The sequence below is a fragment of the Cuculus canorus genome, chromosome Z (assembly GCF_017976375.1).
Source record: "Cuculus canorus isolate bCucCan1 chromosome Z, bCucCan1.pri, whole genome shotgun sequence".
NCBI lineage: Eukaryota > Metazoa > Chordata > Aves > Cuculiformes > Cuculidae > Cuculus > Cuculus canorus.
Genome location: NC_071441.1, coordinates 7,299,324 through 7,318,425, shown reverse-complemented (window position 1 = coordinate 7,318,425; position 19,102 = coordinate 7,299,324). Strand labels below are relative to the sequence as shown.

Genomic DNA, 19,102 nt, shown 5'->3' with positions numbered 1-19,102 from the left:
GTGACATATCTGCCAGGTCAAAACGAAGGTGTAATAAATAAAGAATAAATAATGAAGAAAATTTATTACTAATGAGGTATTACCCCACTATGAATTAATTATTCTATTACAACAGAAAGACCAACTCCATTGTTTTTTTGAGGACATTTGGCTCACCTGACACCTTTGCATAAAACACCTTTTATTAAAATTAACAGCAAAAATATGAGAGCTGTCCACTAAAATATACGCTCAGTTAATATGTTATTAAAGAATATGTTCAGTGCATCCACATGGGCCATGTACTAGAAAAATCCATCTCGGTAAATTTTTTTTTCATTTTGGTAGAATTTAAGTGTCTGACCAACAATGAATTTTTAATTGAGTAAGCCAAGTAGCTGACTAAAAATCTATTGATTGTGAGCAATGTGGCTAAGGGAAACATCTGATAAAAACAAAACCACATTGAAACATGTGCTGAATCTTCACTTACATGTTCCAAAAGAGGGCAGCAAATGTCTACCTATATGGTGCTTTTCAGTTGTGGTCAGTAGTGGTCACTGATGGCAGGCTGATGCAAACATCTCCTATATTCACATCTTAAAGTCCTTGTTACCATCAGAAAGGATTTTCTGGGGAAACAGGTTGGCTCATTTGTACAATATATGTCTTTAAAATATTAATAGGAGGAAGAAACTGCACGCTGGGCTTTTCCTTTATCTTATTCCAGGTCTGCTAAAATACAATTCAGAATAAACACAATAAAATAATCTGTGCAGTTCAGAATAAAATATCCTCTAAGTTCTTTTATGCCCATATTAAGTTTCTTCTTTTTTTGCTCTTTCCTGTAATGGCGAGAACATTGTATAAAAATAAACAGCCACCCCTCCCTGACCCACAGATAGATGCAGGGAGCAAACAAACAAATCTTTTGCAGTATGAAACTGGATTTCTTACAGTGAAGTAGGGAAGCCGTAGAACCAATGTACACATTCAGAAAGAATGAGTAGAAAAAGCAGGGATGAACTTGCTACTTTTTAATGAGGAATTAATATGCTAGGTCAAAATTGCATTTCTTCTCAGAGAAAAATCTAATACATAAGGTATATATATAAAATTCATTGAATATTTTACTGTTCACATATCTACTCCTTCTAAAGATGGCTTATTAACCCTCATCGCTGTGAATGTGTATTCTTACATTCACGTTTGCACACATTTACACATGCTTTTGTGAATTTCCTTTCAACCACTACATTTTCCACTTGCTTGTGTGGATGCTTCTTACCAAAGTAGCTAGTCTTTAAACATAGAAAAATAAGGCAGGGAAAAAATTCAACTTCCACATAAAAGTAAAAAAAAAAAAAAATTAAAAACATCTCTTTTTCTCTGAGATTTTCAGCAAATCTAGGATATTTCTGATTTTTTTTTTTTTTAAGTCCAAATGATTTTTTTTTTTTAAAACAGTCTTGAAAATAATGATATGATATATTGAAGATGTTTTGGTTTCCTTGGAATTGGAAGGCATATCACTGAAAAATGTGTTGGAATGACCCGTAAGGTTGGAAGGTACAGCTATAAGCCAGTGTCAAGAGGTACATCGTGCACTATGAATAAAATACCTTGAATTATATTTATGCAAATAAATTCTTGTGGTGCTGAAATCTTTGAATTCTATGCATTTGTTCAACATCTTAGAAGGCTCTCAGCCTGTGTACTTTTAGTATGTTTTCCAGTATCTTAATGTTATGTATCTCTTTAAAAGCCATTTGGATTTTTCTGGATTAGTTCCCTTGTTTCTAGTTGAAGGTTATTGTTAGAACTTCGTATTTCTATCTGAAATGCTCAGAGCAGGGCTAAATTCAGACTTAAGGCAGGTCACTGGAGGCCTTGTTCAGATGAGGTTTCCGGCTGAGGACTGGGGAACACTCTCACGGGGAAGAACTGTCTGTACAACCAGATGGAATTTCCCTGATTCGACTTCATATCTATTGACCTTTCTTCTTCTTTTGCGCACCTCCTGAAAGGTTCTCTTTCTCAATGACTGCTCTCCATACACGAGCACATCTACAGAAAGAGTTGACTAGAAAAGCGAAGATGAACTCGTTTTGAAGGCATTATCCACCAGATTGCCAAGTCCTATTCTGTATAGTTGCTACCTAGCCAGCTGGGCCCCAGACAGCTCTGATGTACAGAGCTGCTCTCCCTCAAGGGCAGGATATTTCATCTGCCTTTGTTGAGCTTCAGGAGGTCATCATCTGCCCATTTTTTCATTTCAGCATGATGACCTTAAAATATGCACAGAGGAAGAAGAAATTTACTGTCCATAATCATCATGGACAGAAAAGAAAGGTCACGGCCTAAAATGTAGGAAGAGAGTCTCAGTCAGATGTTAGAGAGACAAGTCAAGTAGTAGTGAGGGTGAAGCATCCAAACTAATTGCTTCAGAGGACTGCGGAATACCTGTCATTAGTGGTTGTTTTAAATAGATCAGGCAGAAATCTGGCAGGAAAGAGGAAGGGCTGGATGGACCAGTCTTGAGATAAAGGGATTCAATAAAGGGAAGAAAAGATAAGATCCCTTCCAGTACAGTTGGTTTTGTCAATGGAACTTAGGCATTTGCCATCAAATCAGTTCCCCAGATGATGGAAAACTTAGTATTTCCTCATATCACACAGTTTTTAAGGGTATTTTTTCTGATAAACTTAACTCTAGAAGAAATGCATGTGTTTCATTTACACAAAGAAGAAAAATCCCTTTTTTCTAATAACTAAAGTTATCAACAACACTGCAATTGCAAGCAAATGGAACTTAGTTTTGTTGGGTAAAATTGAGACTATTTTGCTTTCATCCTCCATTTTTTCATTTATAGAACAATTGCTCTTGATATTTCCTTCAACATTTTTTAATTTTCACTCAGTAGCTAAATAAATGTAAACAATTACAATGCTTATGTTGCTACTGCAACTAATTGTAATATTAAATTCCCCCTGTGAATGGAATTTTAATGTTCTTTGTGGTGTTTTGTCAGCAATTTTCCTGCTGTTTAAAAGATCGGTGTCTAATGGGATTAAGGTGGATAATCAAATCTCAAACTGGAATCAAGGTATGAGCTTTGGATGCCTGGGGAGTACTTCCTTACTGAATATGAATGAAATGTTCAGTGCTTACAGTGGAGGAAAAAAAAAAAAAGTAAGGCCACATTTGCACACTATGTTGTTACCCCAGACTTTTTGGCAAGGAACTTGGGTTCTTTTTCAGATAGTCAGACCATTAGAGAACATGAAGAATAAATCTAGTCTGTCATCCAATGTCTGGGATAGAAATAATATTTCAAGGGATTTTATAGTGTATTAGATTATTCAGAGGAAGTTGAAATGTGCTTTTGCCTACGGTTTTTAATGCAGCATTGAACCTATTGCTATTTTTTAAAAAACTTTAAGCTTTACTTATGGGCATATGGCGTTGTTGGTAATGTTTTTAACTCTTCCATTTCAGATGCAATTATGGGCTTTATGCATGTGTGTATCTGTGCAGGTGAGAGAGTTGGGGTGAAACTGTATTAAGTGATGATTGCTTACTATGTGCGAGCTGCATGTGGGAGCTATGAAACTTTCTTTATAAAAAATAAATGGTAGTAACAGATTTTCATATGGGATTTTTATCTATGCAACTTGAAATAATAAAAGAAGGAAAAATAACAGATCTAGCAAACTCATGTCAATTGCTCTCAGGTCTGCTTTGATTACTACGTGTAAGGTGGCACACAGTGATAAAGAGAAGGTAGGCTATAGGAGATCACAGGCCTTAGGAAATTGTCTTGTCTGTTTAGTTTGGTGCGGTCTGTGGGCATAACTTCTAAGGTGTCTTCTATTCACACTTCCATTGCTACACTGTTTTATCTGAGGAAAACAATTAATTTTATTCCATCAAAAATAAAACTGTCAGAGAGTTTGTTTAGATGATTGTTACCATAACGCTTGACACGGCTGTTGAATGGTAGACCATATGACATGTGCGTGGAAAAAACTTAAGCTGCATATTTATACTCTGTAGCTAAGATCATTAGCAGATAAATGTCCCCTGTCGTTTCCATGTAAAGAAGCATATATAACACATGTTCATCATTGCTTAAATGCATATGTTCCAGAATATTTTCTAATTTATGCCATTTTCTTATTTTCTAAACTAGGAATTGTCCAGCAGGAGTACAGAGGCCATCTTCCCAAAAGTAATAATTTTAATCTAATGATATAGGAAGCTATACTAGCATTTAGCAATGTACATCCTGGCAGTAGCAGGTCTGTAAATAACTGTGAAAAATAATCTAATTTATGTACATTTAAAGTCTGAATAAATGATCACTTTTTAAAATATTGTCAGGCTGTTTTACAACTGGCTAAATTCCAGTTACAGAACAATTTCATGTTCACAGGGCAGTTTCATGTATTTCAATTTCAGTGTATTTATTCTTAACTTCTGGCTGATTTTTCTTTCACAGCTATTTAATACTTATATAACTCTTCTAGAGCAATAACTTTATGCCTGTTCTGCATTCCTATAAGACAGCAGACTATAAGAACTTACTTTTTTATAACTCCGTTAAACTGGTTTCTATATATTCTCTGGAGACACTTCAAAGAATATCTTTAGCACACAGTAAACGGGACGCATTCTAATTATATGTACATCACTTGTTTCGTATGTTTTATACATATTGAATGGATTTTAATTAATTAATTTTCAGTTGAAAATATGTAATAATTTAGTTTCCTTTTTACAGAAGAATACAACTGTGTTCCTCATACAGTGGTCATTGTATTAAAATCATTTTTCTACTGTTTTTTTCTTTCCTGTGACCAAAATTCCAGTAATGATTTGTGAATATGCATTCCAATTCAACTCCTGCTGAAATCAGTGGGATTTTGTCAGGAACCTCTATGGAAGCAAGGTAATATTCTGAGCATAAAATATATTTCCCATTTTAGGAATTCTCTTTGTGGAGCTGTCCCTGTGACAAAGCAGACTCTCTCACATTCCTTTTTTTTGTCTGGAACATGCATTTAACAACGAGGAAATAATTTTTTTTTTTTTTCTGAGAGAACAATTGATCTTAAATTCTTTTATGTGAAAGTATGTATTCCAATGCTAACAGTAGCATTTCTTCTCATACTTTTCATATTAACTTTTGAAAGTTTCATTTTAAGAAAGCTCTGCCTAATCATCTGATTTTAAGCCTTTCCTACTGAACAGAGCTGTAGACATATTACTAAATAAGAAGTAATATTTACAGATGTAATTCAGTCATTATTTCTGTCACTAAAGCCCTAACTACTATATAATTATGGAAAAAAATATTTAGGATTTGCATGCTTAATTACCTAGATATGAGCCTGAATTTTACAAATTAGGAGAAACTATACTAATATCCTCGGACTGTCCTGAGTGCTTTTAAGATATGTCATAAAATACAGTTTCCACAAGAACGGTTTACTGAGGTGGAATAAAGAGAGGATCAAGTCAATAACAGAAATGACAGACGTCAATGTTTTAAATTGCAAGGATACGCACATGTTGGATTTAAGATGGGCTAGGTCTTAAAGAAAGAAAAACCAAGTAGAAAAGATATTGCTGTCAGTTTAGAAATCACAATCTGCGTGCTACAAGTTTTGAGTAAGGAGTACTGTGCTCTGTCTGAGGATATGACCTACTGCTTCCAGACTTCAACACCACAACACCACAAACCGTATGCCACAGAACTGTGCAGAAATAAAATGTATTCACCAGTCAATTTTTTACATGCCACATTTATACAGAATAAAACCTGATCTATAAAACAGGGATGGAAGTGCTTGGCAGTGCTGAAATGTCAGCAGCAGCAAAGGCTTTGCGTTTGAACACTGCCCTTTACATTGAAGGTTATGCTCTGTGTGATATCTTTACTCTGGATAGATGTTTACCAAGAACAGGGGCCGCAGTGAGTACAGAAGGACTCATTCTGTATCTTGTATTATTTAGCATATTATTATGCACACAAATCCAGGGAATTAGACAGATTAAAATGGTCTTGCAGGAGCCAGACATCCAGGGCCTGAAAGGCTGTATAGTGCTGTGTCCTGAAAGCTCAGACAGACATAGTTAAGTCTGTTGCTAGAACAAACTGAAATCTCAGTCCCAGAAATATCAAGTCAATTACCCCACACAGCGGTGTTCTTCAGCTTTCCGTTGGTCATCCCAGTATCTCATGTGTATGGTAGCAATTTTAAACACCATGTGCCTCATTCTGCCTGTTCTGCATTTTCTGATACGGCACATTAGATGCAGCATCCTTTGGGTACCTGTTGGGATAGAATGTAACCATGCTGTTGTAATGGTTTCTGTGGGTATTCCCCTGCTGATGTGCACAAGACAATTGATGACAACTGTATTATTGCACCTTTTGCTGGCGATATTACTGATTGAACGATCTCTTTCAGTTGTTCATCTCCAACGTTTTCCCAGTCATTTTGCAGCCCTTCTCCCTCATTCCTGTTTTGCATACCAGCTGAGTGATCTCTGATTGCCGATTAACTCTGTTGAGTCTTCTGAAACATAAGCAATTTGCTAAACTTTGGATGTCATGTGTTCCAATTCCAATGATTGCACATTTAGTTTAAAAGTGTTTTGCACCCACTTTCATTGCTTATTCAAGTCCTATAAATAAGAAAATTTGAAATGCAGCTCTTCTCTACTGCTGTTGATTGACTGAGCCCCCTGAGGCATAACTGTCTCCAACGGGCTTAATGAGATGACAAATCGTTCAGCCTTAAGCTTGTAGGAGACAGGTTATGAACATCAGCACTGGATGCGTAGTTAAGAACTGTAGATATGATAACATTTACGATCTGTACAAAGAAACGGTGTAATTTATTGAAACAATGCAAGTAACAAGGCATTGTAAGTAGCTCATCTTTTCGTTTCTCCCCTCCTAAATCAGCTGGCAAGATTTCACCTGTTCATTGGGCCAACACTAAGCCTGACACTTTCTGTGTCCTTTTTCAGAAGATATTTAATGACAGGTCTTAGTTATCTCCATTTCGTGAACTCGGTTCCTTTTTTGCTTTATGACTGACAAATCTGTTGCTTTCAACTAAGTAGATGGCAGTGTGGTAATTCTCAACAGCTGAATGTGATCTCTTCCCTTGCATTCCTGAAGGCTGCATCCTTGAAGATAAGAATGCATGTAGAAGTGAGTAGCCATTGATGTTTACTCCTCTAAAGAACCTGTCAAGAAGAGTAAGACGAGCTCCACATTCCCCAGCATTACCCCACAAAGGGGTTGAGTCTTGAGCAGGCATAAAAGCATAGTCTTGACCATCTTAATAAGAGATACCATTATTAGGGCTACTCATAACAAGAATATACTCTCTAGAGACTAGATTAAACCAGAAATTAATTATGACAACTGAAAAAGCAGCCATCAGCTGGAAGTGAATCCTAATTGCCAGCATGACCCAAATTCAGGCCAGCATTGGCCAAGAGCAAGTAAGTGGTGAAACAAATAATCAGGATCGCTGTACACAGATCTGTAGTACTGCATTCCATTCCCCTTGGTAACACCACTGAAATAGAGCTACAGATTTTGCTTACGGTTATGTTTCTTTCTTACTTGGTTATAAAAATCAATTCTAAAGTGCAATTTCATAAAATGTTTAGAAATAAGTTATGCTATGTAGCAATTGCCCTATCACTACAGTGCAAGGCAGTCATTAACATTAACTATCCTTGCCACTCCAAAGCTACATTATTTTATATCAGTTACAGACAAAGAGCAAAACTGAACATCTAGCTAATCTAACACTCTAGATTCTGAAACTAGAACAGTAAGCCTCATGAAGATCTTAAGACTGAAATACTCACCAGATGTGATTTTAAGGTGTACGTACGTTAGATTTCCACTACAGAGTTTAGTAATATCCTATAGATTATAACATACTTCCTTGAAGTAAATTCCTACTACCCATTGTTATAACCTCCTACGCACCCCCCATCCAAGAATGAGAAAAAAAAAAGATAGAATTTGTAATATAACACCTTGGAGAATTACAAATTTTATATAGTTGTTGATCTTTGATATAATAATGCCACTTGCGTAAGAAGGAGTTTCGATTCCATTTACAGAAGATGCATATTTTGGACATTCAAGGCAGCACAAATTTGACTTAACTTCCCGTCTGCTACTTTTTTGTTTTTCATACATTCCACTAGGTTACAAGTTCCACGGCATAGTACTTTTTCCTTTGGAGAAAAGTAACAAAAAAATTAATCACCTCATCTCTTTTTAACTCAAAATGGGTTACCTGAAAGCATTTCTAAAGCTTAAATATTGACGCCTTCATTAACCTTTAATAATATTTTTTAATCTTCAATAAGCATTCATTTTACATAAGCGGAAAGTAGGGTACTCTGCTGTGCTTAAAGAAAAGTCTTAATTGTTCAAAATTCTTTGGGATCCCCAGTGAACTACACTCTGTGGGGAAAAAGCTGTTCTCTCACCTTTATGTACACAAAACTATTTCACTGAAAACCACTTGGTTCCTTATACTACAGTGTAAGGAAGAGGCTTACTTTGGCCAGAGTTTCTACATCCAGTTTAAAGTATTAAATAGTAATATTTGCAGCTCAGCATTTATATTAAATAAAAAACAAGGGCATGGATTATCTGAGAATAGAACAAATTCCTTTTACTTTTATGAACTACTATCAATAAGTGCAGCACTAAAGGAATTGATTCCTTCCACAATTGATTGCAATTTCAGACTGTGCCGTGGCCTCTTTCACCTCTGTTACACAACATAAACCGACCCCAGCTGCATTTCTTCATCACTATTGAATTTGGTGCCTCCATTCTTTTTGTCAGGGTTTTTCATGAATCCATTTCATCTTAAAGAAAGTATTTTTCTCTCCCTGGATTATTTGATGATGCAAGTTCTGTTCTGTCTAAAAATTATTCTGCCTTGTCTACCTGTTTTTTATAATTTTCCTTGCCTTTTTACCCTTTCCTCTCCAAGGCTCTGCCTAGCAGTTACTGATCTTCTAATTATGTGTTATGCTAAGCATCCTACTAAGCTGAGAGTACTTCTCCTTAGAGAGTCACTAAAGCCAGTTTTCAGAGACTCAAGAATTTCCTGTCAGTACATATGCTGCTGCTACTTCTCCATTCAAAAAGGCTGGAGTATGCTTCTGTGCTATTCAAATGTATTAGCCATGACCCAGGTTTTTACCCATGTTATATCTGACAGTTTAACATTTAACTCTCTTGTGAAAGTTAGGCAGATAAGAATTTCTGTGAAAAGCAAAAGGAAGATTCTCAGAACAACATATTTTAAAAACTATAGCCATCAATATTTGGCAAATATCAGGGTATTTTTGTGTAACAAGCACAAGAGGAATTACTAACTCCATATCTTGAAATTAGTCCTACGATCATGAATATAACTTGATAGCTGACCAATGTCCTATTTTGCAGAGTTTGAGGGCTTCCATAAGAATTTCTAAGACTGTATATGAAATAGCATTTTAAACTAAACTTAATTTGCAGATAGTCAGGGTAGCAATTCCACAATGTAGATATCAAAAAAAAGATTAAATTTACCATGGTGCCTGCACAAGAAAGACACGTACATGACTTCTTCCAGGTCCTATGGAGGGTAGTGATCGCTTTTTCATCTGCTTGTTTCTGCTTCTCTTTTTCTGTGCACTTTACCCTGCAATATGACAAAATTACTGGGTTTGCTTCCTGCAAAGCCTCTGAAGATGAACATGCAATAGGTCATCCTGTTACCTAACAACTGTAATTTTGGCTTACAGACTAACTATATGCTCATGATCTTACACAGGATTTCCGAGCTAGCTCTTTCATCTTCAACTGTCCTGTGACTGGGCTTGCAACAAGAATAATGCCATTACAACAACCCTAAACTCTGTTTGGGTTTGGTCTTCAAACACTATCTGCCATCTCTATTTATGGAGATTCAAATTTACTTCTTTAATGCCAACTTGATATTTACTATTTTTACTACTTTTTTTTTTTTAATATTAACATAAATAATGAAAGGTCAGTTACAAGTAGGGTTCCTCAGGGCTCGGTTCCTCAGGTCCAGCCCTGTTCAATGTCTCTGTCAATGACCTGGATGAAGGCATTGAGTGCACCCTCAGCAAGTTTGCAGATGACACTAAGCTGGGTGGAAGTGTGGATCTGCTGGAGGGCAGGGAGGCTCTGCAAAGGGGTCTGAACAGGCTGGACCACTGGGCTGAGACCAATGGCATGAGGTTTAACAAGGCCAAATGCCGGGTCCTGCACTTGGGGCACAACAACCCCATGCAGTGCTACAGACTGGGGGAAGAGTGGCTGGAGAGCTGCACGGAGGAGAAGGACCTGGGGGTGTTGGTTGACAGTGACTGACCATGAGCCAGCAGTGTGCCCAGGGGGCCAAGAAGGCCAATGGCATCTTGGCTTGGATCAGAAACAGTGTGACCAGCAGGTCCAGGGAGGTTATTCTACCCCTGTACTCAGCACTGGTGAGACCGCACCTTGAGTACTGTGTTCAGTTCTGGGCCCCTCACCACAAGAAGGATGTTGAGGCTCTGGAGTGTGTCCAGAGAAGAGCAACGAAGCTGGTGAGGGGGCTGGAGAACAAGTCTGACGAGGAGCGGCTGAGAGAGCTGGGGTTGTTTAGCCTGGAGAAGAGGAGGCTGAGGGGAGACCTTATTGCTCTCTACAACTACCTGAAAGGAGGTTGTGGACAGGAGAGTGCTGGGCGCTTCTCCCAAGTGACAGAGGACAGGACAAGGGGGAATGGCCTGAAGCTCCACCAGGGGAGGTTTAGACTTTACATCAGGAAAAAAAATTTTACAGAAAGGGTCATCAGGCCCTGGCAGAGGCTGCCCAGGGAGGTGGTTGAGTCACCTTCCCTCGAGGTGTTTAAGGGATGGGTGGATGAGGTGCTGAGCGGTATGGTTTAGGGAGTCTTAGGAATAGTTGAATTTGATGACCCAGTGGGTCCCTTCCAACCTAGTGATTCTATGAATCTATGATTCTATGATTCTAGGAAATGGAAATCTTTATTTATCAGTTGCATTGACATAGTACTAAGAAACCTTGAAATCCCTGGATCTCCTTTGAGCAAGGGGACACAGTCACTTCTTAAAAATGAATATTTTAAGAAAATATAATGCGTATTCTCTTCTGGTGGAAGCTGTGAGAGAACTGTTTGAGATTAATAACCTGCAACATTAGGAGAGACTAGGGTCTTGTGTCCTTTATTTACTCTTTTTCCTCAATTGCCTTAAGGACAAAAATATTTTGATAATTTTGAATGTCAAACATAGTTCAATTAGCCATAAGTAAATGTGATTTTTAAAAATTAGTATATTTTCACAACAAACAATTCTTTCCATCCTTGCTTTTCGATTTAGCATACTTAACCTTGCAAATTCATCTGCAGTGCAAGCCCTTATGCAAGCAAATAAAACCATATTGTAAATGCAGCTGCTTTAGTTAAAAAAAAAAAAGAAAAAACCCAACAAACAAACAACAAAACCTGGGGGAAAATTTATTTGTCTTCTTGTGGTAGACTTTCAATGAATCACTATTCTTTCTGGGTCATTTATGGAACCAGTTCAATTTACAAATGATCTTAGCAGTTATTCTTGTTGAGTATTTTGAGGTTAGCTAATAGTATTTTGCAGACTGGTATTAAATATTTGACTATCATATATACTTCAATTACAATTGAGTATTTGTATTTTATGATGTGCTTGTCAAGAGGAAGCAAAAGTGTCATATCGCTGTTACAGCATCTTCACAGCAATGTTGTACTGAACCTGTTTCCTAATTTGTTGATGTGATTATCCGTAACATAGCCTAATAGGATGATCAAGGTAGGAAAAATAGAAATAGGTAGGTAGGCTTAAATCTTTCCACTTCTGACCCTGTCGTGGGCTGGTGGAATACATAGCTTAAAGACCCTCCTGCAAAACTGGCTATGAGTAGGGAATGCATAATTTTTTTTTGTGGCCAGAGAGTAGTGTCACGGGCTCTAAAGATGTCAGAAGAAATCCTGACATCCACTTCAGGTGGAACAGGGAGTACTTAGCTAACGTAGAAAGCAGACCTATTATAACTCTGATGTGGATACCGAAAAGCCACGGTATCCAAACATTATGATCACTACAGGAAAGCTGAGGAGGGGCATTTTATCAGGGAGTGCAGTGATAGGACAAGGGGTAATGGTTTTCAGCTGAAAGATTGGAGTTTTAGGCTAGATATTAGGAAGAATTCTTTTGCTGTTAAGGTGGTGAAGCACCAGAACAGGTTGCCCGGAGAAGTCATGGGTGCCCCATCCCTGCAGGTGTTCAAGGCCAGGCTGGGCTTTTAGCAACCAGATCCAGTGGAATGTGTCCCTGCCCATGATAGTGGGGTTGGAAAAAAATGATCTTTAGAGTCTTTTCCAACCCAAACCTTTCTACAGTTTATTCCATGATTCTAAGTTGCCCTCTATTGCCCCCATGCATCAATAAAATTTTACTATATAGTACTATGAGTGCTCTGAATGCTTAGTCAAGTTTATGAAGAATATTTAATTCATATGAATAAGATAGTAGAAGATATGAAAATAATTATAATCAACATTGTAGCTGCTATGACTAGCTATTATTATCATTGTAACAGTCTGTATTTTATTTTGTCTGATGTCTTCCAGTATTAGTTTATTTAAAAGGTATTTTTTTTCCAGTCTTTTATCTCTATTCTTAGAGGGCTGGAGTTTATAACATTAATTTAGTCTCTTTGTCTCATGCTTTTCTCATCTTATTTTAGCAGTAACAAATTTTCCTCAGGAACGAAGCTTTAATGTCTATTAATGTATCATTTACAGAAGAGTCCTCTGGTTGTAGCATATCCACTTCTAGTTTAATTAGACTGCTGCTCTTCTAGGTTCCTTTCATCTTTCAAAATATATCCTGCCACTCTCTATTTTTCCCTTGCACTTCTTCTATCTAGTTTCTAATTTTCATGGAAGCTGAAGAGCTTGCCCACTTCTAATGTTCTTTGGCTTCAGAGAGCTTGTATACTAGCTCACAAATAACAAATGCTGGTAACAAACACACTTGCTCAGCAAGCTCAGCTATTTGTTTTTCTACAGAACAAAAGAGAAAGAAACATGCATCGGGATTAAAGGGGAGGTTTTTAAATAATGGAAGAGAGAGAGAAAGCTTGAATTAATTGAATTATTTATTTCATATTTCGTTTGTATCTACACTAACATAAACTTCATCTTGTTTCTTTAACCCTGAAGAGTAGTCGTATGCAGTAACATTAATGAGTTTCTTCATATTTTTTAATGTTCATTGAATACAGTGTTTGTGCCAATCTCCCACGTGTCTGTTGATCTTGATTTTCATTTTCTTTAGAACATCCAAAGTCACATTTTTTTATCTCTTTCATGGTCAAGATGGAGCATCTGCTGCCTGCTATTATCATTATCATCACAAAGAACAAGAGTTTACAAGCTAGAAGGCCAGTAAAAGTGTGCAGCATGCGCTTGAGAGATAAGTGTCCTGGAAAACTGGTAACTCATATATATGTAGTTTTTTTTCAGGGCTATCTTTCCTTCTCTCCCACCCTTTGTTTGTTTTTTGTTTCTTTTTTCCTTTCACAGAATTATCTGCATTATTGTACAGCTCACTAGTGCATGGCAGATAGATTGCTTGTTTTTTGAATTTGAGAACTTTTATTTAGCCTTAATTAATTTTTTTAAATCAATATTTTCTAAGGAAAGGTGAAGAAAAAGTTATTTTTTAGATTCCAAGTCTTTCAAATTTCAGCTGTCTGTAATCTAGGTGAAAAATTAGATCACGTGTATTTCAAAGATTGTTAGCATTTCTTAAAGTATTGATAGTTTCCTGTCACAAATGGGAGGAGGCTTACTGAAGAAAGGTTAATAGTCTTTGAGTAGTGGAAAACATAAATCTATTTATTGCCACAACACTGTTAATCAACGGCTCATTTTCAGTTGAAGGCAATTTACTCTACACTTAGAAGTTTGTGCAGCAGAATAAGCAAGATTTAACACCCAGGGAACCACATTTCTTTACTTATTTTAAAATTTATTGACAAATAATGAGAGATTAATCTTTATGTCTTTTTTTTTTTTTTTTAATCTTTGTTATTGCACAACTCTCAACCACTGAATTAAAACTAGGAAATCTGGAACCTGTGTTTCATTTTTGGTTAGTGAATCTAAGTTATCCAGTTACAGTCAGGATTTCATTGCACTTTGCACAAGGGTCAGTAGGAGATTATTTAGGAATAAGTGCTTTCTAAGTGGGAAAAAAAAGGCAAAAAGATGGAAACAGTCTCTGCTTCACACGAAGGGAACCGAAGCAGAGAAACTATGACTTACCTAGAGTTACTCAGCAGTTAGTGAGAGAACACAGCAACATTCTGCATCTGAGTATGCTTCTCCCTATAGGGCCATATTTACTGAATTATTCACTACAAGTGGAAAGAAAACAAAAATCTAAGAACTTTGGCAGGTACAGTTTTGCCCGGGCTCTATAGAAAGAGCAATGTCTCCCAACATATGCTTTGCACAGCATTTTATAGCATTTTGTTCTATAAAACAATGAATCTTATACAATTTAGTCTCATCAGAGCTATACATTTTTTGAGGAATTGAGAAAATTTTATTTTTTTTAAATGTATCATTTCATCTGATTAAGTGAAAGTTAGTACTTGTAATCACAGTTGTTTCTGAAGTCCTAATAAGTAAATTGGAGCTGAGTAGGAATTTATTATTTTCTAATATGACTTAAATATGTTACACGTATTTTCTTCAATGTTAGGAGGCTACGCAGATCTACGCCAATCTACAACAGTCAGGTCTCAGAACAACTTCTTACTGTATGTGCTACGTTGTAGACAATTACTGGTCATAAAATTTTCACTAGTCCAATTGCAAGGTGCAAATGAAGACAGAAAGTATTCTTGTCTATACTGGAGGCACCCAAGAACAAGACTGACTTCAAATAACCACACGAGCCACATTAGCCTGAACAAATAATAAAAAATTATTATTCCAATTGTGATATACTTGTAAATTAGCAAACCATTCCCTGATCCTGCAAGCGTTCTTCTTTCAAAGTGCTGGATGACAGAATGATAGCAGATGGCTCTGTATGAGATGTCCAGCTTCCATTACTCATGTCTGATGGCAGCTACTCAGTGTCGCATTATACTTTTACGTCAACAAAATATTAATAATCAACATTATCCCTGCCTGCCCATAGCATGAATGTAGAACTGCATTATCTTTAAGATCTTTTCCAATTCAAGCCATTCTATGAATCTAACTTCATTTTTTAATTTTGGTCTAAATGAAGACTTTGAATTTGTCCACTCTTGATTCAGGAACTTTGTCTCAAGTAAACAACTCTTACGAAATTGAGGCCAGAAGAGCTTCAACTACAACCACTAACAAAGGCCAGTTCAGTGCCTTTGCCTGAGATTTCAAAATTTATCATATACAAATCTTGAAAATATGGTCACTCCATATATACAGGCAATGTGTTCAGATGTAGTAAATCCAAGATAATACATTCAGCTCACATGCGTATTTCCTATTCAGAAGGAAATATTGGGACTCTAAATAGCTATACATCCTCCCCTGCTTTTAGTATTAAAAAAAGAATCCAAGAAGAAATGTCATCATTTGGAAATAAATGTCCAATATTGTCATGCCTCAGTCTAGGAACTGTGTTTTTCTCTTTTAAAGTAAACAGAAAGTACATTTTACTGAAATTTTACGAAGAAGATGTAAAGAAGCATGAGTAATATATGAAAAATTCTTTGCTTGATGCTCTGTTTCTGAAATCAATTGATGTACTCTTTGTATGCAGAGTCTAGGACTGAAATAAAAAGAACTACCTATTCGGTCATCCAGTATGTCTCATTAGGAAAAGGTCATGGCTTAGAGGTATTTTCTAAGCATCTGATTTTTAATGGCTATAGATATATTTAGAATACTATAAGTTTTCTGCTTTATATTCCCATGTGCCTGCTGAAACTGTTTACCTCACAACCCAACGTTTTCTCTTTTTTTTCTCATTTAGTATAACTTCAATTAAATATTGTAAGAATAGAAGATAAAAAGCATCTAAGAGGAAGCTGATTGACCTAGAATATATTTTGAATGGCAACAATTTTTTTACGGAGATAAGAAAAACTAGTATTGCACAGCCTTGTCTTCACCCATTTTGCAGTCAGTAGGAAACTGTTAATATTGGTGGGAAAGGTTTTGTTCCATCACATCAGTGAACTTCATCTTTGCTGATTAGTACAGGTAGGAATGACTCTGTAACCTTTGCCTTTCATAAACTCACTGAAATGATTGAAAACTAGGGGGGAAAATCCAGAAATTTACACAAATCCTATTGCAGTGTATCGTTCTGTGTAGAACAATCCAAATCCCATGGGAGTTCAAAAAAAATGGAACCATTTTACTAATCTAATATGTAGAAATTGTATATTGCATTTACACAAGAATATAAATGTCTGTCAGAATAGTAATAAATGCTTTGAAAAAAAAGATAAAACTAGAAGTTAGAAAGTTCATGCAAAAACTGATAAATAATGCATAGAAATTTAATTAATTGCTTTCTGGCATTATTTTGGTAAACCACTTTTTCTCCTTTGAATCTTATTTTCTGTATAATCTTAATCACGTTTCTATGAAGAAAGTGTTCAGATAATTCCATAACTTTTCATGTACAATGGTGGCAAAGTTATTTGAAGGACTGAAGTCCTTTTCACTGGGCCGCCCAAACTACTTGGTAAGTTCTTCTGCTTGTCTAATTTCTATATAATGCCATGCAAAGGAGACAGTTTTCCATACCTGAGTCAATAAAATTCTAAATGTATTTCTACACTTCACAAGCAGATATCCCTGTGGGAAAAGTGCTTACATAAGGTGTGTACATCAAACAACAGTGTATATTCTGAAATGCATTTCCTCTCTCTCCCAAATGCCACTGGAACGCAAGATTCTATGTTTTCTTTTAAGTCTTTCTTTACCTCCTTTCTCAGTAGTGTTTTTTTTTTTACCTTCACATCTCTCTGTATTATTCCTTTTTCTGCCTTCTTATCTGTTTGCCTTTCTTTAAAAGCTCAGTAACTGGAATGTGAAGTCAAGGGATCTTGCTTGTGAGGCTGCGGTGTTGTGTAATAACCATCATTGCTCTGGCAAATAGAACCATGGCAGCCCTTGCCTTATGTATAGACAGACTAGGTCTCATAAGTGCACGTATTACAACATACAGGTCCATTTGGAATAAGCAGAAACAGCTAATTAGCTCATCTTCACTTAAGAAACAATTTTATTTCCTGCTGTCTAAATCTTTGCAAAATGCAAAATGATAGGTAGCCTTGCAGACACTGGTGCTCAAACCATTGATCTCTTGTTAAAGGTTGTGAAATGAAAACTAATGGAAGTGCTGAAGGGAACAAAGTAAAACAATTTATTATTTCATGACTAGCTATATGCAGTGGAAAGTTTCACTGATTTCTGACTTCTGGGAGATTCAGAAAGGTAAACTCAAGGACAAAAAATCCAACTCCCTCACCAAACAAACAGCACACTACAGCAGTCAAAGTTCTGATTTAGTAGAAAAATCAATCTAAAAATCACAACAAAAATACACAACCAAAAATATGTCAGAAGTTTTGTACAGGGCATAGGCATTTCAGCTTGGAGCTTGCAACCAGGTTCATTATAGGGTTCATCTCCTGAATGGCAAGAGACTATGATCTCTCAAATGGTTTTGATAGGTTGAAGTACGTATCTGAACCATCCCAAATATTCATCTGGGACTGAACTGTTACTGAGGCAAAGATTCAGCCCATCTTCCACTGCCATGACAGACAGTTACCCTTGTGCCCTTTGGGAGAACAGCTCAGAGCATCTCTGCTTGGCCAGTGACAGACAGAAATTGAGGTTTCTATCCATTTGTTCTCTGTAGGCAAAATTTGGCAAGCAATCACCACAGACTTGGTGCAACAGTAAACTAAAGGGTGTAGTCTTTGTTGTCTTTACTGAGTAAAAGCTGTCATACAGGATTATAGATAATTTTTTTTTACTAGATCTAAGCCTAACACTAACAAGTAAAGGTTATTGAATTAGAAACACTTCATTTTGCAGCAGTGTGCTAGACGCCCACACTCACATCCCTCTGTATTTTATTTTTCCATAACCTACACTTCAAATGGCTATAAAAATAAGCAGGTGCAGCTCCTGGCATCGCTGAGCCCAGCAGAATGCCTTTCCATCCCACTACAGAGGGAATCTAGACACCATCAGCAGAAGCAGATGGCTGCAACTCTGTGCTGTGGACAAAAGGCACACCCTGGGTTGGTAGCTGTGTCTGGCACATAAATACATTCATCAGCTGCAAGATGTGCAGGATGCATTCGGACGGGGGGCTGAAAGTGTAGCTGTCTGTGGTTTGCTTCTGCAAAATGATGTGAGCATTGTGATTGTTGTGCACAGAAGGTACATTACAAAATATAATCTCAGGATATACTGAAATGAGGTTGATCCACACATATAAATGAGGTTGAGATTACCTGTTACACCCTCCTAAAGTTTGTTATACTAGTTCTGCTCAAGTTCATACTTCTTTGCTCTGTAGGCACAGTCACTTTTAAATTACAAACAATGTAATCTCATGGCAATTGCCATTTCATTCCAATGTTATTAAAGAACAATGATTCCAATAATTTCTTCACAAAACCCCCTATGTTTGGCTTGATAACTTCGGATAAATTGATAATGTTCATTTGATAAAGCATAAAATTCTAAAACCAGTGGATTGTACAATGATTAATTGAATGAAATTGGAATCAGTAATTCAGTAAACTTGTTACCACAGTAGAAAACAAAAAAAACTTTGCTAAATAAAAGCAATCCAATTAAAACCAGCAACCAGCCCATGTAATTTAGTTTGACAATCTTAATTGCAATATTAGACTTAATTTTGGTTTCTTACTCTACTGTGCTACCTGAGATCCCTCACACAGTCAAAAATG

General features: G+C 36.6%; 1 long non-coding RNA gene across 3 annotated transcripts in view; it reads left to right on the top strand.

Annotated features, from left to right (window-relative positions):
* Positions 1–14,516, top strand: part of LOC128850427 (uncharacterized) — a 102,089-nt gene extending 87,573 nt beyond the window's left edge. Inside the window, exons 6-7 of one of the 3 annotated variants that reach the window (XR_008447856.1) lie at positions 3,478–3,516; positions 4,172–4,406. This is a non-coding gene — a long non-coding RNA (uncharacterized LOC128850427). Of the gene's footprint in view, positions 1–3,010; positions 3,086–3,477; positions 3,517–4,171; positions 4,407–13,472 lie in introns of those variants that run through there. The other 2 variants (XR_008447858.1, XR_008447857.1) reach the window with 2 other exon arrangements.
* Positions 14,517–19,102: the final 4,586 nt, after the last annotated feature.